Source organism: Vulpes vulpes, chromosome 16 (genome assembly GCF_048418805.1).
Source record: "Vulpes vulpes isolate BD-2025 chromosome 16, VulVul3, whole genome shotgun sequence".
Lineage (NCBI taxonomy): Eukaryota > Metazoa > Chordata > Mammalia > Carnivora > Canidae > Vulpes > Vulpes vulpes.
Window position 1 is genome coordinate 214,374 of NC_132795.1, and position 23,100 is coordinate 237,473.

Sequence of the window (23,100 nt, forward strand, 5' to 3'; positions counted from 1 at the left end):
GCTCCTGTTTGCTCCGCATGTGCCAGGGGGAGACCAGACCCCGGCAAAGCCACCCGCAGGCCTCCAGGGGGTCACACCTGCAGGTCTTCCTCACTGTCTGTGCTGCTATTAGGCACCCGTCATCCCTTTACACGGTCTTGGGTCAGCATTTGCCAAGTTCTGGGTTTATTAAACCCAAGTGATTGGGCTCCAGGATTCCTTACAGAAGCCTCCGGCTTCACCCCTACGTCCCGCTGACCTCATGTTTCTAGTTCGGACCCAGTTCAGAGCTTGCTTCTCAAGGTCGCCAAACAGATGTGGGGGACAGAGACTCCATTCCAGTATGACACACGCGTGTGCGTATCTGGTAGGTAACGTACGTGTCACACAGATGGGAGATAGAGATTCTGAGACTCTATATAGTAACACGCATATGTATGTATGACGAGTGCGTACGTGTATAACGTGTGAGGTACGTGGACGATATGCATACGACCTGCACGGGAAATACCAGCCCTGCTGTTGATAATGTGCATGAACAATGAATCTGCCCTATAGAACGTGTGTGCGGTGTACACGCTACGTGATGTATGCAAGAGATACAGACTCTGCTGCAGTATTTAACACGCCCGTGTAGCATGCGTGTGAGATGCACGTGCCCACATGTGATATACACTGATAGCATAGAATGTGCACATTATCTAGGCAGGAAATATAGACGCTGATATAGACGACGTGTCCGTCGTTGGGGAGGTGTGTGACGTGCAGGTAACACCTGCAGGAAGCACAGCCTCTCCCGCAGTAGTGAGGTGCCTCTGGAGCACGTATAGATAAGGCATAGGTCCCTGTGATGCGCACATACACCGATAATATGCTTATAATATACGCAGAACACAGACGTGGAAGCTGACTCCCATAGGAAACAGGTAGGACCACGACAATGAGCACCCAGGAAAGAGCCCAGCGAGGTCTCAGGGCCCCGGCGCGCTCGTCTGGCTGGAAGCGCACAGACCACACTCTGTTCCTGGAGAATGGAGGCCAGCTCGCTCCCTGCTGCACCGGGGCTGCGTCCCTCTCCAGAGTCCACACCACCTTCCCACAAGGACCCCTGAGTCTGCTGAGTCAGGACACTGGACCCTGGGTGGCCAAGCACCCTCCCCTCACTGTCCTGGAAGGGCTGGCAGGTGCTGGGGAGCACCGAGGCAGACCTGCTGGCGCTGCGCCTGGCTATGCCCTCCTGGGCCCTGCACTTGCTCCCACCTACTCTGCCCACGGCCCTGCATTCCAGACCCCTGCCCTGGCTCAGACCCTGTGTCTGCGCCTACGTCAGCTGTCATAGCCACAGCAGCCACATTCCTCCCCACCTTCCCGCTTCCCGCACACACACCGCAGCCAGGTCCTCCCTGCTCCGAGGCCTGCCAGCCCACTGCTGAGCCCGCATCCCTCAGCCTGTGTCCACGGCTGTCCCCGGGAAGGCTAGCTCGGTGATGACTGCGTGCCAGCCTGGAGCACACGTGGGAAACCACGTGCTGACGGTGGGCCGGCCAGGCCCTGCCTCCAGCCCCTGCTTCACACATCCCCTGAAGCATGCTGCTTTAACCAAGTGGAACCACCCCTCTTCCCAATAATTGCTCTGTGGCTCCTTCCCAGGCGACATTTGCTCCGCAAGACCCCACTGTGCATCGCCCCCTGGCTGGGGTTCCAGGCAGGCTGCAGGGGAGACTTCCACGAGGCCTGTGTGTGGCACCTGCTCCTGTGCTGCCCCCCTCCACCCGACTACTGGCTCCCTCCCTCCGTTCAGGCCTGTTCACCAGCCCACCCACCTGCCTTCCATCCCCAGGAGCGCTTCTTGCTCTTCACTGACATCCCCGCAGCTGAGGGGTGCCACCTGGGGGGTGGGGTCAGGGACAGCCAGACCTCAGAGAGCCACCCACCCTGGCTGCCCACACCGGACTCCAAACCCACACCCGGGCTATTGTGGGAAGCAGGAAGGAAACCTAAGAGATCCCAGATTATTTCTGACCAACCCCCTTGCTGATCCACGTGAGGAAACATCATCTCCTGCCAAACGTCTGCCAAATGACCAGCCCATGACATGGGTTCAAAAGGCCCCCATTGCAGGCTCCGGGCGGCCACCTGTCTAGGCCAGCGCACGTGTGGATGTGTCCTACAATCTCACGGATCCCTCAGGTGTTAGGAGCAAGCACCCCCCCCCCCCCCCCCGGGACCAAGGCACATCGAGCGTGGGTGGCAGCGTCTCCTACGAAGGGCCTCAAGAGACACCTCCTGCATGTCCTCACGATGAACAGCCTCCACTGCGAGCCTGACTTGGCCAATGCGAGCGGCTCCACTGTCTCGCGGGAGTGGCTACCCCATGAGAGCTCCGTGGCGCCTTCCTTTCTCCTGAGCGAATTACGACTGGAGCACTTTAATGTATTAGGAGGGGATATTTTAGATTATATTATATTTTAATATAATTAAAAGCAAGTTTTCAAAGGAAATTCAATATTCAGCTGATAAATAGCAAAACTATGTGCAGTAATCTAGACTTTACAGCAGCATAAAGTTGTCATCCTATTATCTTTTGCTTTATTTTTCCATTAACATGTAATTTAATACAATTCTAATCTTCCTCCATATTAAAAAGCGAGACCATTATTGCTCTACTCACGTATCCTATTTCTGCCTAATGTTTAGCCTAGAAGCTACATTATGAATGTGGCTACATAAAAGAACAGTACAAAAGATAAAAGTTTAGCTGAAATGAATTAAACTTGATTATGCAACGTGTCAGGAGCACGGTCTCATTTCTACCCCACGGGACTGAGTGCCCTGCATGGAAACTGATCCACGGTCTCTGAAAAATAATATCATGAATAACAACAAACAAGAAAATACGGGACTGTAAATAATGGCAATTCTAAAATGTGTAATAGGGACTTGGACTGCAGGGTCATTTTTTTAAGTCTACAGAAAAGAGAACAAATACTTAGGGGCTTGCAGTTTCCATGGAAAGCATCTTAGCGCCCTCATTTCCACTACTCACTACACCGTTTTTGTTTTCAAGGGAAATAGCTCTAATCCTCATTATCCACTAACTGTCTCCCCAAATTCAAACTAGAACGCAAAGGTGTGTTTCACTCTTGGATTTCAGGAGACTGTTGGCAGCCTCAGTCTTACAAGTATGTTTTGAGGGTGGGCACGAAAACTTCAACTATGCTAACGTGTCTGGAGCAGCCTGTGTGTGCAGGTGCTGTGCGCGGGGAGGTGGTGCTGGTCCGCACGCTGCGGGGACGCCCAGGCTGGAAGGGCATGGGGAAGGTCACCGAGGTCGTACACGCACAGACCCGCACATGCACGCACGCAGCCTCAGAGCTGCAGACCCAAGTACGCAGGTCCGACCACCTGCTGCCGACACCAGCTGCTGCCTCTGGGGGACGAGGGGGTGTGGGGCCCCATGGGCTCTTTCTCATTAAACGTCACTGGTGCTTGCACACCAAGCCCTCGCCTGAGCCAACCAGGCTGGGCACACGCTGTGGCAACAGGCTTAGGCCCCAGTTCTTGGGAAGGTGTGGAATTGCACCTGCACCCGGGCACAGGAGGGAGAGATGGTGTAGGCACAGGTGCCATGTCCTCACCCCTGCAGCAGGCACCCTGAGGTCCTGCCCCAATGAGGACACTAGCGGTGTCTCCCTCAGCCAGAAGCTCATCTACCCCAGGTTAACCCTGTCTGCACTTTCTTTTTTAAATTTTAAATTTTTAAAATTTATTTTAGTTTTTGAACATCCTTGTTTTACTTTTTCTAAAAACATGTTTAAAATAGGGGCACCTGAGTGGCTCAGCTGGTTAAGCATCTGCCTTCGGCTCAGGTCATGATCTCGGGGTCCTGGGATCGAGCTCCAGGTCAGGCTTCCTGCTCGGGGGAAGTCTGCTTCTCCCTCTGCATCTCATCCTGCTCATGTTCTCTCTTTCATTCTCTCAAATAAATAAATAAATAAATAAATAAATAAATAAATAAATATAAAATCTTTAAAAGAATAAATTTATTTAAAATCAATTATTTAACATACAATGTATTATTAGTGTCAGGGGCAGAGGTCAATGATCCATCAATTGCATGTAACACCCCATGCTAATCCCGTCATGACCCCTCCTTCATGCCCGTCCCCCAGTGAACCCCTCTCCTCACCCCTCCCCTCCAGCGACCCTCAGTTTGTTCCCTAGAGCTCAGCATCTTTCATGGTTGGTCTCCCCCTCTTACTTCATCTTATCTTATTCTGCGCTTTCATCTGAGTATCTGCCCAGTGGGGCAGATCCTTTGCGTCCTTGTCATTGCCCTGTGGTCCACCTTAAAAAGAAAATCCTCACTAAAGGTAGAAGCTAAAAGTAAAAAGCAAACTAGACAAGGCAACACCTAACAGCACAGAATTCACAAGTGGGCCGTGGAGCTGCCTCCTGGAAAAGATGCATTCTGCTATGTTGTGTCTTCCCCACCCTGGTCAAACCCCAAGGGCTCTTCTGCCCCATGGGGCATCGGGGGAGCCCCTGCTCTGTCCCTGGAGTTGCCGTGGTTCCTTTCTCTGCTGCCTTTATCCATCGCACACCCACGCAGCCCCTGACCTGCCCTTCCTGCTACCCCTGAGGGGCACCTGTTCAGCCTCTGGCTCTTCTAAGCCCTCATGTGCATTGTCCCATCTGCATCCTGTTGGGACCTCACAACACATGCATAGTCCAGTGAATGTGATGAGAAGTAGCCATGTGAACCTCTTCCTGTATTTACTGGTGAAGCTGTGACAGGTGTGCCCCATCATGGGTCACCCCATCTGATGTCCCATCCACAAAAAGTTTCCTCAAAAATTTAACAAAAGGCTACAAGATGTGTATGCTGACCACCATGAAACATGATGGGAGGAGTCGGTGATGCTCTGGACAAAGAGACGGGTGCCCCTTATTCATGGACTGAGGACTTAGTGTGGTTAGGGGAGAAACACTCCCCAAATTGCTCTGCAGACTCCACACAACCCCTATCAAGTCGCACTGGCTGCTTTGTAGAAATTAAAAGCTGATCATAACATGTATACAGATAAAAAAATAAAACGAAGTGTGTAGCTAGAGGTGGAAGGAGACGGTGAAGCTTAGAGCAGACATAAATGACAATGATGAAGGGAATCAATGGAAGCAAAAGTTGGTTCTTTGAAAAGATCAGTAGGGACGCCTGGGTGGCTCAGAGGTTGGGCGTCTGCCTTCGGCTCAGGGCGTGATCCTGGAGACCTGGGGTCGAGTCCTGCATCAGGTTCCCTGCAGGGAGCCTGCTTCTCCCTCTGCCTGTGTCTCTCATGAATAAATAAATAAAATCTTGAAAAACAAAAGAAAAGATCAATAAAATTGGCAAACCTCTGACTGGACCAAAAAGAAAAAGAAAAGAACATTCAAATGACTACAATCAGAAGTAAAAGTGAGGGAATCACCACTGAGGACATAACATAAAAAGAATTATGATACTATGACAACTGTAGACAAGATAAAATGGAGGAATTCATGGAAACACAAAAATTATTTCCAGAAGAAACAGAAAATCTGATCAGACCAATAACAATAAGGAGGCTGAATCAGGAATCAAAAACTTCCCAACATAGAAAAGCCCAGGACCAGATGGCTTCACAGGTGAGTTCTGACAGACATTTAAAGAAAAATGAATGCCAATCCTTCTCAAACTCCTCCAAAAGTTGAAGACGTGCGAACACTTCCTTGCTCATTACTATGACGCCAGCATAGCCTGATACAGAAGCCAGATAAAGACCTTATGAGAAAAGAAAATTATAGACCGATACCCTTTATAAATATGGGTGCAAAAATCCTCAACAAAATACCAGCGAACCTAATCCAGTAGCATATTACAAGAATTATACACCATGGCCAAGTGGGATTAATCCTGGGAATGCAAAGATGGTTCAACATATAAAAATTAATATATCTCAACAGACTAAAAGGACAAAGGGCAAAAACATATGACCAACTCAGAGGATGCAGAAAAGGCATTTGACAAACCAAAGAGAGGGGATCCTGGGTGGCTCAGCAGTTTAGCGCCGCCTTTGGCTCAGGGTCTGATCCTGGAGACCCGGGATCGAGTCCCACGTCGGGCTCCCTGCATGGAGCCTGCTTCTCCCTCTGCCTGTGTCTCTGCCTCTCTCTCTCTGTGTCTCTCTCTCTCTCATGAATAAATAAATAAAATCTTAAAAAAAATCTCAAATACCCTTTCATGATAAGAACAGTCAGAAAACTGGGAATACAAGGGAATTTCTTCAGCATAATAAAAGCATTTATAAAACACTCACACACACACTCACACACACACAAAACCCAGCTACCATCACACTCAGCGGTGGAAGACTGAAAGCCTTTCCTCTGAGCACAGCACAAGACAAGGCTGCCTACTTTTGCTGGGGCTCTTTAACACTTACCTGCAAGTTCTAACCAGAGCAATTCGATAAGAAAAAGAAATAAAGTACATTCAAATTATAAAAGAAGTATCTATCTCTATTTTCATTTGTAAAAAGACTTTATTTATTCATTCATGACAGAGAGAGAGGCAGAGACACAGGCAGAGGGAGAAGCAGGCTCCATGCAGGGAGCCCGACGTGGGACTCGATCCCAGGTCTCCAGGATCAGACCCTGGGCCGAAGGCAGCGCTAAACTGCTGAGCCACCAGGGCTGCCCTATCTCTATTTTCAAATGGCACATTCCTATATAGAGAAAATCCCAGGGAATGCACAAGACTATTTGAGCTAACAAACAAATTCAGGGAAGTTGCAGGTTACAACTCATCAGCTGTGTCTCTATATCTCAGCAATGCACAACCAAAAAATGAACTAGGAAAAGCAATTCTATTTACAATAATATCTAAAGGAAAACATAAGTAGGATTATTTTTAACAGAGAAAGTGAAAGATTTTTACCCCTGAAAACTAGAAAACACTGTGAAAGAAATTAAAGACATAGATAAATGGAAAGAGATCCTATGCTCATGGACAGAGGACTTATTATTTTTAAGGTTTCAATATTACCCAAAGTTACCTCTAGACTCAGCAAGTGCCTATCAAAACTCCTTCTGCCATTTTTTTGCAAAAGTGGAAAAAACCAGTCCTCAAACTTGTATGGCAGTGCAATGAGTTCCCAATAGCGAAAACAATTTGCGAAAGAAGAACAAAGCTGGAAGATGCTAAAGTCCTGTTCCAAAACTTCATATGAAGCTTTAGTAATGAAAACAGTGTGGCACTATCACCGGGATATGCCTACAGGCTGGTGGAATGGAGTTGGGGGTCGGACGTAAACTCATACACCAATGGCCAGTTCACTTCCGACAAGAGGGCCAATACCACGAATGAATAGTGTCTCTTACAAATGGTACTGGGATAACCAGATATCCACGTGCAAAAAAATGCAGTTGTACCCCTACCTTTACTATATGCAAAGATGAACTCAAAGGATGCAAAGAGCTAAAAAGTAAGAGACACCAGTATAAAAGCATTTGAAGAGAACATGTGCATATTCCTTTGTTAATGTGAATCAGAAGTGGCTTTTAGGTACACCAGCAGAAGTACGGGGGGAAAGAGAGGTAAATGGGTTACCTACAGTTAAAAACTTCTGTGCATTTAGGCATACCACCAAGAAAGTGAGAAAGCAACCCACAGAATGGGGAAAGTTTCTTGTAAATATGTATCTGATGAGGAAATTATATCTGGAATATATAAAGAACACTTCACAACCCACTTGTTAAAGAGAAGAAAATAATCAGAATAAATATGGGCCAAGGAGCTGAACAGGCATTTCCCCAAAGAAGACACACAAATGGCCAATAAGTTTGTGAAAAGATGCTCCGCATCTCCAGCCATCGGGGAAATGCAGCTGGACCCACAGTGAGACACGGCTTCCTACGCACCAGGACGTCTGTACCCAAGGCGGGTGTGACTGTGGGTGCGCGTGCGGGAAGGCGAGCCTCAGACACTGCTGGGCCTGACGTGAAACGGTGCAGCTGCTTTGGAAAACAGTCTGGGAGATCCTCCCAACATTAAACAGCTACCTCCGACCCAGGGATGCCACCCCGAGGTACACACCCGAGAGACACTGAAGCATACGTCCACCCGGAAACTGGGACACGCGTGTTCTTAGCAGCGTTATTCACAAGAGCCCCAACGCACAAGCAAGCCAATGTCTACCACGCAGGAGTGGACACACAGGAGGGCGTCACGTGCATTCAGTGCAACGTTACTGGAGAGCAAAAACCAAGGACCTGAACATGGCGCACTCGGCTGGACCTTCCAAACACCGGGGAGCGAGAGGAGCCAGTCACCCAGGACCCCACGTTCTATGACCCCATTTATGTGGAGGGGCCAGCGTAGGCAAAGCCTTGGGGTTAGACAGCAGGTGTCGATGGTCAGGGGCTAGGGGTCACCAGGGTCACTGCCAAGGTGGGCGTAGCGCTGCGATGGGTGCATGCACCTGCAATACGCCGAGAACCCCTGAACTGTACGTGCTGACCGGTGACTTGTATGGTTTGGGCATCACACCCCCATAAAGTTCAAACAAATGCCTCGGCACCGATGCCGGAAGGAGACGGGAACAGAAACACAGACTTGAACACGTTCAAATGTTATTTAAAGAAATGTCCCTCGTGTGTTGTACAAAGCCAAAGGCCTATGTAGTACAACTTAGGGGAGCAGGGAGCTTGCTGGTTTGCTTCTCAACGTCCCCTGCCTCTGGCTCCACGTATGTGGTCGACACTGTCAGGCTCAGAGCGGACGTGGGGCTGAAGGCAGAGGTCCTGGGGACACTGGCATGTGTCATCGCTCGTCCCTCGTCCCCCATTGTTGTTCGAGGTTCCTGGATGTGACGGTGTAATCAGATTTCTCTTCCGTGGGTCTGTCTTATGGGTCTGTGACTCGCTGGCTGTACATTCTTACAAAATGAGCTACGTCAGTCCCCGAATTAACGTCCAGCCGCCTGATGACGCTAGTTCATGTCGTGCAGCTGACGGTGACAGCGAGGGGGCTGCGGGACAGGCAGGCAGGCGCCCACTGACATGACCCCACAGCGCCCGGGAGCTCAGCACTCCCCACACATGGAGGCCCTGCCTTTGTCTACCCCAGAGGCAAAGGTCTCAACAGACGGGCTCCACACCAGCGTCCCTGGGAGGCACCGCACGGGCCAACTCCTGGGCGCCGTCCAGACGCTGTGTCCGTTGTGGCTCGAGGTCCGTGAGCACCTCGGGGGCCTCGGTTGTCCATCTGTCCTGGGGGCACTGCGCTGCCCTCTCGGCCCTCCCTTGCCTCCGAGGGCCTCTGCTGCCAGGAGAGGCCCCTCCACTCCCCTGACGTCCTACCTAGTGTCTGGCAGCCCAGTGAAGGCGTCAGTGGGTTCAATGGGACAAACGGGGTGGGGGGGAAGCTGCTCGTGGGTCCCACCGGGCGTTGGGCGCTGCTCATGTCGTCCGGCAAGTCCGGGCGGGATGGCTCAGGTGTCCCCGCACCCGGCCGCCCTCTGAAGGGAAGCTCCGTGGAAAGTCCTCGCCACTTCCAACCTGTGAAGCACTGAGCCTCGTTCGCTTCAATCCGCTCTGCCGTCGGGCTTCCTGCCGCGTCTCTGTGCTTTTCTTCTTTAGAAGTTCTTTCAAAAACCTCTACTGCTATGAAATTGTGGCCCCAGCAGATGAAACCCACCACAGTCGTGGGGTTCACGCCACTTTCAAAGGCAGGACTGTGTGATCCACAAACAGTTCCAAGTCCTCGTAGTTCTCACTCCCGAAGGCACAGCGGGGGATGGAGGCGCGGACACCGACCTGGCTCCGTGGCTGCAGACGCTCCTGGGAACGCGGAGGGGGTGGGAGGCTGCTCTGCCCCAGCGGCAGCGGCCTGTGGGACACCACAGGGTCAGCACAGCCCCGTCCTGCTTCCTCCCTGAAGTGCACTCCCGGGTGGCGGGTCTGCGTTCCCAGCCCGCCTCGAGCTGCCACTAAACCCCAAGTCCTGCCGCTCCCCACTCCACACACCACACGATGCACCTGCTGGGCGGCCCCAGGAGTGCAGGCCGTGAGACCACGAGGACAAGCGGACGGGCCACAGCCAGCCGGCAGTGACAGGTGCAGTGACAGGTGCCGAGGAGTCAGGTGGGCGGTGCTGGGGGAGGGGGGCCCACGATGCGGGTCGCAGGGGAGGGCTGGGCCGGGGCAGTCCTGGGCACACGTTGGGGTCCGCAGCCACGGGGAAGCCCGCCTCCTGGGAGGCGCAGCCGAGCCACTGTGGGGAAGGGGCTTCCACCTCTGGGCGAACGAGGCCTCCGGGCAGACAAGTGGCAGGAGAGCTGCGGGTTTGGGGATCCCTCACTAGGAGTCGGACGGCGGGGAAATCAGGAGGAGGCTTTGCAGGGATTCGCGGGACAGTGGCTTCCACCACGTGTTGCTGAGGGGATGGTGAGAAGCTGTGCCCTGCTGACCGGGCCTCGCAGGGGAGCTCTCGCCTCCAGGGCACTGGGGGACACAGGCTGGGTGGCAGGACAAGGCTGCCGGCGATAAAGACACCTCTTTGTACGATCACATCAAGGAATAGTGTATGACGCTTACTTTAAAAAAGAACAAAAACAAACCCAAATTCGCTAAAGTAAAACCAAATCCACGGCATGTTCTTCCAACCACACATACTTGGACAAGAGCTCCGGACGCTGTGCGTGCCCACCAGGCACACCTACCCAGCCACTGGCGACCCGGGCAGGTGCCACTACCCGCCCCACGAACCCTGTATCCCGGCCGTCCTTCGGGGGGCATGTAGGACGGCTTCTGGTCCACCCCGGGCCGAGGCCAAGTGAACGCACTCCATGCGCACTGGTCACGGACGGAGTAAACGACATCCTCTTTCTTGGAGAATCTGAAATCCAGACATTCAGAGGCAGTGGGTGTGGGCGCAGCAGAGGGGGGGCCCCTCGGCCGGCAGGCGGGGTGACCAGGTCCCAGGGGGACCTGCCCTGCAGTTCGCTACGGAGGCTACTGCCGTCCCTGGGAGGGTTTTCCGCTCCTGTGCCCCGGCCCTCCTCATGCACCATCCACTAAGCCGCCACTGAAGATGCTCGCAGCATCGTTCCCGCCCGGGGGAGAGGGCGTGAGAACAAGACCACGTGGGCACAGAAGCATGGAACCCGGTGGCCAATGTGGAAACTGCATTGCCTGAAAGGAAGACTGAATCCACTCAGATCCCAATCTCCAGGAATATTTGGGATCTTGTGAACCTTCTATTATTTTGTCCCAGGGCGTAGCACGCACACCGTTGATCGCACACGACACAGCCCAGAACAGAACACCTGGGATTTAACTTGGCTCTTGGACCAGCAGCTCAATAGGTTGATCCATAATTTGTAAGACACACAAGTAGCTTTTTTTTTTTTTTTTTTTTTTTTTTTACTCCCACGGACTCCACACAGAATATCAAAGTTCTAATTTAAAAGGAAAGCTGCATGTAGACGCCTTTGATGGTGAAAGTGAACGAAGCAGTTCTGAGATCCAGGCTCAGGTGTCCCAGTCTTTAGTGCTTTTTCAGAATTTTCATTATATTTTTGGTGAAGCATTTACTGTGAGCACATTTGCAACTTAATTGCACTTAATTACCAAATGACTTCTTATTTATGGGCCAAATAAACAGCTTTTAAACGGATCTTGAGTCTATCACTCACACACAATGGCTTCCGCAGCACAAAAGAAAATCACTGTTAGTTGGAAACCTAATCCCATCACTCATGAAACCAAAGGCAGTTCTGGCACTTTCTGTCCTCTGACATTTGCCTTGTGAAATACATCGTTAGCTTCTCAAAAGCAGTTACGATTTCTTTCCCAAATCTCTTTTTTCCTAAATTTCCTTTGATGCAAATCAGAGAGGCTCCATGATTTAAATCAGTTCATCTTTCTCTTGTCCTTTCTATAGGTTTAGATGATTATCTCTAGTTCCCTTTGACAACAAATTATAACCTGTCAGAAATGCCTGTTGCCAATTCCCAAATGCATGTATAAGAATTTGGTAAAAGAATGTTGATTTTAAAATATTTTATTTTTTGAGAATTATTTCATAAGCAAACATAGTTTGAAAGTAGAAACTCACAGCGAATTTTAAGGTAGTATCAATGTCTTTCTCATTTTATAAATTTGAAGTTTAATGAAAATTAAGTTAATTTTAAGGTTGTAGGCAACAGAAGCTCATCTTTCTAACCTTGTGGAAACACTTTAATTTAAAATCCGTCTATTCTGGGCAGCCCCAGTGGCTCAGCGATTTAGTGTCGCCTTCAGCCTCAGTGTGTGATCCTGGAGACCCTGGATCGAGTCCCATGTCGGGCTCCCTGCATGGAGCCTGCTTCTCCCTCTGCCTGTGTCTCTGCTTCCATCTCTCTGTGTCTCTCATGAATAAATAGATAATATCTTTAAAAAAATAAAAATAAAAAAATAAAAATAAAAAAATAAAAATAAAAAAATAAAAAAATAAAAATAAAATAAATAAAATAAAATCCGTCTATCCAAATTCTTCCTGGACATGTCTCCAGAGGCGAGGGAAACAAAAGAAAAAATGAACTGTTGGGACTTCATCAGGATAAAAAGCTTCTGCACAGCAAAAGAAACAGTCAACGAAACCAAAAGTCAACCTACAGATGGGAGAAGACATTCGCTAATGACATATCAGATAAAGGGCTAGTATCCAAGATCTATAAAGAACTTTTTAAACTCAACACCCAAGAAACAAACAATCCAATCATGAAATGGGCAAAAGCCATGAAGAGAAATCTCACAGAGGAAGACATAGACATGGCCAACAAGCCCATGAGAAAATGCTCCGCATCACTTGCCATCAGGGAAATACAAATCAAAACCACAATGAGATCCCACCTCACACCAGTGAGAATGGGGAAAATTAACAAGGCAGGAAACCACAAATGCTGGAGAGGATGTGGAGAAAAGGGAACCCTCTTACACTGTTGGTGGGAATGTGAACTGGTGCAGCCACTCTGGAGAACTGTGTGGAGGTTCCTGAAAGAGTTAAAAATAGACCTGCCCTACGACCCAGCAATTGCACTGCTGGGGATTTACCCCAAAGATTCAGATGCAGTGAAACGCCAGGACACCTGCACCCCGATGTTTCTAGCAGCAATGGCCACAATAGCCAAACTGTGGAAGGAGCCTCGGTGTCCATCGGAAGATGATGGATATGGAAGCTGTGGTCTGTGTATACAATGGAATATTCCTGAGCCATTAGAAACGACAAATACCCACCATTTGCTTGCACGTGGAGGGACCTGGAGGGTATGATGCTGAGTGAAGTCAGTCCGTCGGAGAAGGACAAACATCGAATGGTTTCACTTATATGTGCAATTTAAGAAACAAAACAGAGGATCCTAGGGGAAAGGGAAGGAGAACTAAATTAAGAGGAAAACAGAGAGGGAGACAAACCACGAGAGATGCTGAACTCTAGGAAACAAACTGAGGGTCTCTGGAGGGGAGACGTGGGGGGACAGGTCACGGGGGGGCCATGGAGGAGGGCACATGATGGGATGAGCACTGGGTGTTGGATCACTGGCCTCTGCCCCTGACACTAATAATACAGTATATGTCAACTAAATCGAATTTAAATAAAACATTTTAATAACCCCGTGCTATCCAGCGGGCAGTAGTGAGCCGGTATGTACAGTGGCCAACAGTGTGGACATTTGGGGACAACATATTCTCTCACCAAACCACTTGCCGGCCAGGCAACACCAGCAGGGATTTTCCCGCCATTGGTGACCAACAACTGGGGATCTTCTAGCAGGGAAATTTCTCGGGGAGAATCCCTCATTCAGGAATGGGTGGGTCAGGCCTGCGTACTGCACGCACCACCTGGAGAGCACGCGGTGCAGGGAGAGGCGCCCAAGTGGCAGACGCCGCCGCAGGACGTGCTCCGGAGCCGCAACGGTGTTGGCGGGAGAGAGGACACCTCGCGCTGACAACACTCACCGCCCATCGGAGAGAGCCTCTTGGCAAGTTAGATTCCACGAATGTGCTCAAAATATTTGAACAGAACTCAAGCGACAGCTTTTTAACTTCTTCATTACAAACCTGAGAGCAAAGTTGTTTCCGCACACCCTCCCTCTTCTACTCATTAAAAACAAACAAACAAAAAACCCCAACTTTTTAAAATCGAAGTCAAAATATTTCTGCACATTTCTGTGAACCAAGCAGGTATATTACGAACCAACATCAGCTGTTACAGGTAAGAAGTGGAAAACCTTACTGCCTGGCGGGGTTTGCGGCTTAGCAGGGCCTCCTGAGAACCCAGTCAGGCACCGTCCTTGGCGCCGAGCAGGTCTGGACCCCTAGCCAGGCGCCTGGGCGGACAGGACAGCCCTCGGAGCAAAGAATGATCTTAAGTCAGGAAACTGCTTTTGCATGAGGTCCTTTCTGGTGGTGTCAGAAAATCAATCTATTTCCTCATTTATTTATACGCCGATATTCATTCCTATAAGGATTTAATTTGATTTTCTAAATACAAATGAGAAACGAAGATAAATTAGACGAAACCCTGAAGCGCTTGGCCGAGGGCAGGCTGCCCCAGCACAGGCCACGTGGGCATGAACGGCGTTTTGAGGGGAGCGTTCCCGCACCGGGCCGGTGCTCGGCTTCCCCGGAGGCAGAGTCTGCGGGGGGCGAGCTGCACGGGACGCCGGTCTGCCCGAGAGCCACCTGCACCCCAGGCCCGTCCCGGTGGCGTGTGGCCTGCGCGACACGGGGTCCGGTGGATCCGCTCGGTCGGTGGTCGCCCGTGACCCTCGCCCGCTCGTGTGTCTCGCGTCCAGCGGAGTCCCCGGGACCCTGTGCCTTACCGGGGCGAGAGAACGGCCGCGGGGAGCCCCGAGGGGGCCCCGAGGCTGCCCCAGGCTCCCGGACGACCCGAGGGCAGCTACGGCGTGATTCCCACGCGTGTGGGGGGACGTGACACCTCCACATGCTCACGACACAAGCGGCGGCCACGGGGGTGCGATCTCAAAGTCAGAAAGGAACGCTCCCCTCCGTGTCCTCAGAGGATCTAGCTTTTGAGCTTTCCCGAGATAGGGCCAGCCTGGCGCCCGCGGTCAGGCCAGGGTGTCCACGCGAGCAGGCGGCGCCCCGTCCCGCCCGCGGCCACCGCGGGTCCCTGTGAGGGGAGGACGTCCCGCCCCTCCGTCCTCAGCGGCCTGCCCTCCTGGTGCCCTGGTCGCCGTCCCTGCGGCCCCACACCTCGCTCCCGCGCGGATTCCCTGGAACCCCCAGGTCCTCGGCTCCGCAGTGTTCAAACCCAGAAGGCAGACAAACACCCCAAATACTAACATCCTTAACGTTTCAGTAAATCCTGAACGTAAGAAAAGTATTTCCTTGGAAAAGCCAGCAGGTTTTCCTCACAAAAACGTTAACCTCACGAACAACTATAACCGGCAAACTACATGAATACGATCTTTCTGAGCATAGATGCAGGGCGCCGGGGGGCTCAGCGGCGGAGCGTCCGCCTCCGGCCCAGGGCGTGACCCCGGGGTCCCGGGATCGAGTCCTGCGTCGGGCTCCGCGCAGGGAGCCTGCTTCTCCCTCTGTCTGTCTCTCATGAATAAATAAAATTTTAAAAAATGAAGTATAGATGCAGAAACAAAACCAAAAGCAAAGGAAAAACAAGACAAGAGAGGTCAACTGAGAGACAGGCTCAACACTAGAGAACACAGCAGGTCAGCGAGGGGCGTGGGCAGCGGATGGGGAAGCAGGTGGCGGGGACCAAGGACTGCACCTGCGGTGATGAGCACCGGGCGTTGAATCACGACATCGTGCACTGGATACTGGTGGGACACTATGCTAACTAACTGGAATCTGAATAAAAAACTTAATTAAAAAAAGTACAGATCCGTTTACGGGGCTATTTCATCCAGAGATTTGTCCAAGAAAAACATAAAACCAAGAAAGGAGGATGTCCCACCTCATCATGACCTCTTGTGCGATTCACCCCAGGTCAAGAGCATGAGAACACACGCAGACATGTGCACACGCCCCACCCTCCACGCGCACCCCACACCCCGCACACCCCATACATCATACACACACATTCTCTAATAATCCCCGTGTGTAACAGATACCTCAAACTTCACCAATTTTAACCAAATGCTCACATTTTTGGAGGAAGGAATTAAGTTCCTTCCAAAAATAAGCTTTAAAAAACTTGAAAAAAAAAAAAACATCTCAGCAGGCTGAGGATAAATTGAGATCGTGGAGTATGTTTGGGGAATGTATGGTTTCCCAACATTTATCAAACACAAAAAAATGAGAATAAACTTTCAAGGTGAAATATATGTTGGGAAACAAATGGAATTTTCGTCCCTAACCAAGTATACTTGGAGCCCAGAGACGGCCTTCAGGGCGTCTGCTGCCGGCCGGTCACAGGCCCCGCTGCCGAGGGGGAGGGCCTCCTGCCCCGGACGCTCGTGGCTGCGGAAACCACGTCCGCAACAGTCGTGGCCGTTTGTGCCCCGGGCGGGCAGTGACGGGACGTGCTGGCCGTGTGCCCGCACGGGGAGCTGCTGACTTTTCCACATAGAACAAGCCCAGGCTTGCTGCATCCAAATGTTGGGCCCGCCGCCCTGGTCTGGGGTGGGCAGCAGCCTGGACCCCCGCCCCACCTGGGGGAACACCCGGGACTGGCATAGCGCACCCGGGGCGACAAGGGTTGAAGTTCCTGCTTTTTGGAAATGCAAATCTATCTTGGCGTTCGATGCACATTCTGGTCTCTAACCTGCTGGTTTCTTCCGAAGCCCAGAAGAAAAGGACCCCCTAGACCAGCAGCTCCCGTGTCTCTTTCACGCGGACTTTTGAAAAAAGGAAAACAAGGATGCTGTACCCCAAACACCACGACCAGCACCCCGCGGCCACTGCCATTCGGCTCTGATTTCCATCGTGACTTGATTAATGCCGGTCACTCCTGCTAGGCTCTAAGTCCCACCAGGATGAGGGGACCCGAGACACACTCTCCCCTGTTCAGGCCCTGCCAGCCCCTCCGCCCCTCTGCCCATGAGGAGAATGAGCGGGAGCAGGGGTTCTCACCCTCCAGGTCACGTCACTAGGGGACCCCAGCCCCAGGGCCTGCCCGAGAAAGTCCAGCTGCGGAGAATGGCCCGCGTGTCCAGCAGCACCTGGGGACGCCTCGGTGGAAGGAGCCTAAAGGCCAGGAGCCCGGATGGCAAACATGGGAGGGGGCACAGGATCCACCCCCTTCCGGGGGTTGCAGGTTTCCCTCTGGACCCGCCCGAGCCTGGCCGGCCCCCGCCTCCCTTCCTTCGCCTGCTCCCGTTAAACCATCCCCTCTAATCCCAGGGTCCAGTTCACACCAGCACCTCTCCGGTCCCAGGAGCTCTGTCCCTGATCAGAGCATGTGCTGCTCGTTGGTCCAGTGCCCGCCCGCGGACACCTGCTTCTGGGCAAGTGACCCTCAGGTGCTCAGTGTGTTTGTGGCAGTGATGAGCCACCAGGGTCTCATTTGCCCTGACCCACATTTACCTGATGCTTTGGGCTGACTGTACCTGCCGCTCTGCACCTGCCCTCCTGCACCTGCCCTCCCAGCACCTCCACCCCCTCACACCTGCCCTCCCAGCACCTGCCCTCCCAGCACCTGCCCACTTACACCTGCCCTCCCTGCACCACCGCCCCCTACAGCTGCCCCCCAGCCCCTATCCTTCTAGCACCTGCCTTCCTGCACCGGCCCTCCCAGCACCTGTCCCTCCCCTGCCCATGTATGCATTCCCTCCTGCCTCCTCCTGAATGACTGCAGGAAGGCAATGGTGCTTCATCATCTCCCTGCTGGCTCTTTGCTGATAAAAGGAGTTTTCACTTAAAAAACTGGCTATTGAGTTGAGAAGTAAAGTGTGGTGGAGATGCGGCAGAGAAGGGAGCTATCACAGAGAACGGGAGAGGGAGGGAGTGGTGTCAGGGCAGGGGCTGGGCTCAAGCAGGTTAATGGTCCCCTGGGGAGGTGCCAGGGAAGGAACAAAGCAGGGAGGGGGTCCAGGAAGGGAGGGAGGAGCGGTCCTGCCAAGATCTGGATGTAAGGGTGGGAGAGGGAGCAGCCTCATGGGGTGGGGTATGCAGGAATACAGGGTGCTCTCCTAACCCCTCAGCAGGGATGCAGATGTGTCCCCAAATCCCTGTATCGGAGCCCCGACACCCAGCGCCTTCCGATGGGGCCGTATCTGTAGACGGCACCTCCACACACGTGACTGTGTTAATGTGAGGCCATCGGAGCAACACAAAGACCCACAGGACCAGTGTCCTCGTAAGATCAGGACACAGACACGCACAGAGGGGACCGTGGGAGGAGAGAGGTCGCAGGGGGAACCTGCGCTGCGGGCACCCAGACCTCAGGCTTCCCACCTCCAAGGCTCCGAGGAAATGAATTTAAGCTGCGCAGTCCACGGTCCGCCTACTTGGCCAAGGCAGGAGCTATTCAGTTCCAACCATCACACGTGTCCGACGACGCTGGGAACCACCTCCTCGCCCTCCCCCCGTGCCCGTGGTGTGAACCAGGTGGCGCCTTCCCGCCACCAGCAGCACCGGGGCCCCGGGATCCGCGGCTGGGCCCGCCCTGCAGGGGTTCCCCTCCAAAGCTCATCTGACCTGTCACCAAGTGTGCGACCCCGAACACCGACACCAGCTGCCGAGAAGCCCCAGGATGGTCCCCGCACGCAGCCTGGCTCTCGCCCCTCCTGTTCTCGTGTCTCCACAGCGCGATGGCTCTGCGTCCCCGGGGCCCCGGTCGAGGATGCCAGTGTCCTGCTTCACAAGTGAAATTCAGCCCCGTTTCCGCATTCCCTGCGCTGAATGGATCCGCTCGGTCAGTGCGCTCCACGGATTTGTCTTCAGTCCCTATTACGTGCAAGACCTGAGAGGTGTGAGACGGGCGCCCCGGGGGCTCATCCTCCAGCAGGTGTCGGCGGGGTGGGGGCCGCGGGAGCGCCCTGCTGCCGAGCAGAAGACCAGCAGCTCCACCGGAACCCACGGCCTCCCTCGTGCTGCCCTGCAGCCCCACATGCCTCCAGAATTTGGAGCAGTCCCTGTCGGAGCAACACTAGGATTGTGCCTTGGGATGGTGCCCCGCTGCGCTGGGACAGAGCAACGGCTCCACAAGCTGCCCCACGTCCACAGTGCAACATGCCCACCTGTGCCGTGAGGCCAGGCCAGGACTCTGAGGCAGGTGGAGGGTGGAAACACTGCAGGCCCGTGGTGGCCACAGTGGGGGCCCCCGGAGTGTCCTGCCCTGGCTCTCCCCGCGCGTAGACAGAGGAGAAGCCAGCACTCCCTCACGTGTTCCGCTGGAGGAGTCTGCTCAGTGTCACGGTGCCCTGGCAGGACCAGACTCTGAGCACCAGACGGGGACAGCTGGCCTTGCATCCACGGCCCCACTCCCAACTTCTTTTACATGAGGAAGTTAGTTCTAAGGTCTGGGAAGGGGGTCCCTGTGGTCATCCTGCTGGCTTCTGGCCTGTGCAGACTGGACACCAATGCTGGCCACTCCTTGCCCCGCCTGTCGTTAGCCTGGTGGTCACGGTGAAGACGAGATGAAGGAATGTGAAGCTGGGCCCTTTTCAGGATGCACAGTTATCCCCTAATTTTTGGCTTAAGATTTGTGACTTCATGTTTTCTCACACAAGACAACTCAGAAGAACACATGGGCATTGTCTGCTGGCCAGCCTGATTTATCTGCTCAGGAAACACTCGGTGCCACGTAATTTGAAAGTATTTTGAATTATCATCCAAAAAAGTAATTTCCAAATCCTAATTCTGCTTGCTGACTTTTCTCTTTTTGCTAAAATAGAAGCTTCTGCATTATGCCCCTGGGTTTCACTGGCTATACCACAAACACAACCCATAATCCTTATGAGAGTCCTGCTAAGAAAGCATTTGTGTCCTCATTGCACTGATGACAAAACAGAGACAGGGTAGGTTAGAGGTTTGCTGGTGGCCACGCGGCCAGAAAATCACAGGCACAAATCTTAACTGAAGATCTGCGGGTAAGGCTCTGGCATGAGTTCTTGGCAGCCGGCCCGAGGCCCGCGGTGTTCACTAACTGAACCAGCGGCGGGTCCGTAACGGCCGTGATAGCCGAGCGGCTCCCCGCCTGCCTCTGAGCCCGTGGACAGCGTGGGCAGGCTTCTCATGCGGGAGCCTGTAGGGCAGCAGGAGCCCTGATCAAGGGGAAGCTTGGCAGGTGCGCTGCAGGGGCTCGCGGCGGCCGGAGTCGGCGCCCTGGGGCTACGAGCAGCGTCCATCCCAGTAGATGCTCTTCGTCCACTGCACTTGGTAGATGCCACCTGAGCTGTACTATGAAATGCAAAGCACATTGACGGCTCCAGCAGTCTTATGATGTCCCTGCAAGACGCCTGCACTTCCCCACCATCTTGCCTCCGCCCCGCCGGGACTCACTCCTCTGCCACAGGCCTCTGACTGCCCCTTGTGCTGTCCCTGCTGCCGGCAGCTCCTGTGCGCCAGACAAGGTGGCCACCATGATCAGCCTCCTCCCCCTAGAGCGGCTGCAATGTCGCCACTCCTTCAAAGGAAAAGCAAACAACTCCAAGGTCTCTGAATTGCTTCAGCATGAAGTCCCACCTCCCTGGGCAGGGCCCTGGGGTCTGATGGCTGGTGGCACCTGCACTCTTCCTTCTGCTGCAGAGCTTCTGTTCCCTGTCCCCTCCTCCCCCCATTTCTGAATGTCCGAGTCCTTCCGTCTGTAGTTTCCTGTGGATGCTATGGCAAATTACTGCGGCCACAGGTGCCTAAAGCAAGACTGATGGGACTTCTAGCTTCTGGCCCAGCTGGGGAGGAGCCTGCAGGTCCCCACTCTACCCTCACAACATGCAACAACGTCCACAAGTATTTAGATACAGCAGAGAAGCAAGGTCGCAGGGCAAGCACTGCTCCCAAACTAGAGATGCAGACAGGCCGACATGGAGAATCACAGCCCACCCAGGCAGAACCAGTGCCCCGTAGAAAAATCCTACACTGGAGGCTCAGTGGTCACAAGCCTGAGAATCAAGAGCTCCAGGGCGGCCACTCTCAGGGAGACGGAGAGAGCCGTGTGCTGGCGGCTGGGGACAGGGAGTGTGGCCCTTCAGAAATACTCCAGAGCCCTCTGCTCCTCTTAGCAAGGCCTCCCTCGGTGGGGAGCTAGTCAACCGGAGCTAACTTACTGGGGTTCTATCAGAGCCTAACTGACCTATGGGAAGGGAAACACCAACTCCAGCCCACCCAGCGTTCCTGTCCCACCACGTGGGGGCGGGGGGACATTCAAAACAATTCAAATCAGTGACATGGAAGCTGTGTGAGGTCACAGCCTGGGGCACAGCTGGAAGACTGAGACCAAAGCACAGGACCACCAAATGCCTCCCTCCCCACACCAGCGGGCTTCTGTATCGGGGGCAAAACCAGTCACCAGAGGACACTTCAGCCTGGTACCTGCAGCTACAGCAAACAGTAAAAACACCCCAACTGCTGGCAAAGAAAGACCCATGAAAACTCACACCAAAGACGTTTATCAAGTACGTCATGTCCAGCTTCCACCAAAAAGGTATAAGGCATCCTCAGAGACAAGAATCACAGTTTGAAGAGACTCAGAGCATCAGAACCAGGATCAGACACAGCAGGAATGTTGGAATGATCATACTGGGAATTTAAACAACTAGATTATTATGCTAAGAGCTCTAACGGATGAAGTGGACAACATGTGAGAACAGATGGGCAATGTCAGGAAGGGAATGGAGACTCTCAGAATCTAGAAGAAATGCCAGAAATAAAAAATGCTGTCATAGACATTAGGAATCTCTTTGGTTGGCTCATCCATAAAGTAGACACAGCTGAAGACAGAATTTCTTCATTTCTTGAAGAAACGTCAATAGAACCTTACAAAACTGAAATGCAAAAAGAAAAAAGAAAAGTAATTTAAAAGCCAAAACAGAATACCCAAGAACCGTAAGACAACTCCGAAAAGTATAAAATACTCATAATGGGAATACTAGAGAAGGAGAAAGGGAGAAAGGAACTGAGGAGATTTTTGAAGCAATAATGGCTGAGAATTTCCCCAAATTAATGATGCACACCCAACCTCAGATCCAGGAAGCTCAGAGGACAATGAGGAGGATAAACACTGAAAATCTACATGTACGTACATCATATCCAAACACTGAAACTCAAAGACAACAACAATAATTTTAAAGAAGCCATAGGAAAAAACACTTTACCCAAAGATGAGCAAGAGTAAGAATTGCAGCGCTTCAGGAATCAAAGGCACCTAGAGAGTGCAGTGAGATGTTTACAGTGTTCAAAGAAAAGCAAAGAATCCCAGTAATGTACAATTCTCTGACCAATAAAAGGAGAAATAAAATAATGGCTTTCTCAGACAAATAAAAATTGAGGGGATGTGTTGCCAGTAGGCCTGCCTTGCGTGAAATTTTTAAAGAAATCTTTCAGAAAGAAGGAAAATGATTCAGGTAAGAAATTCAGTCCAGCTAACAAGAAAAAATTATTAGAAAATGAGCAAAGAAAAGTAAAATAAAACAATTTTTGAATTCCTAATTGATCCAACAGACAATGGTTTGCTCAAAAACCAGCAACAAGTACTCAGTGATCACAGCTTATGAGTAAGTGAGATGAGGGCCTTACGGAGTGAGACGGAGGCATTGGGAATACTCTGTTCTGAGGAACGTATATTGCATGTGAAGCCTGTGAGGGCACTTGGGTTCTTTACAAATGCATCCCGCAAACTCTTTAAAAAATAAGAAAAGAAGCATAATCTATATGCTAAGGAGGGAGAGAAAATGGAATCATAAAATGCTGAATTAAAACCAAAGGAGGCATAAAAACACTGGAAGACATAAAAAGAAACAAAGAACAAGGGCAATATAGACAACGGTAACCAATATGGTAGATACTGATCTAGCTATACCCGGGATCATGTTAAATATCAATGGTGTAAATATGCTAATTAACAGCCATGTTAAGACGCTCAACATCACCCATCATCAGGGAAACGCAAATCAAAACCACGATGAGCTACCACCTCAT

General features: G+C 52.0%; 1 protein-coding gene across 5 annotated transcripts in view; it reads right to left on the bottom strand.

Moving 5' to 3' along the window:
• Window positions 1-23,100, bottom strand: part of DLGAP2 (DLG associated protein 2) — a 687,758-nt gene that overhangs the window by 112,258 nt on the left and 552,400 nt on the right. The gene's annotated exons all lie outside the window — the stretch shown is intronic.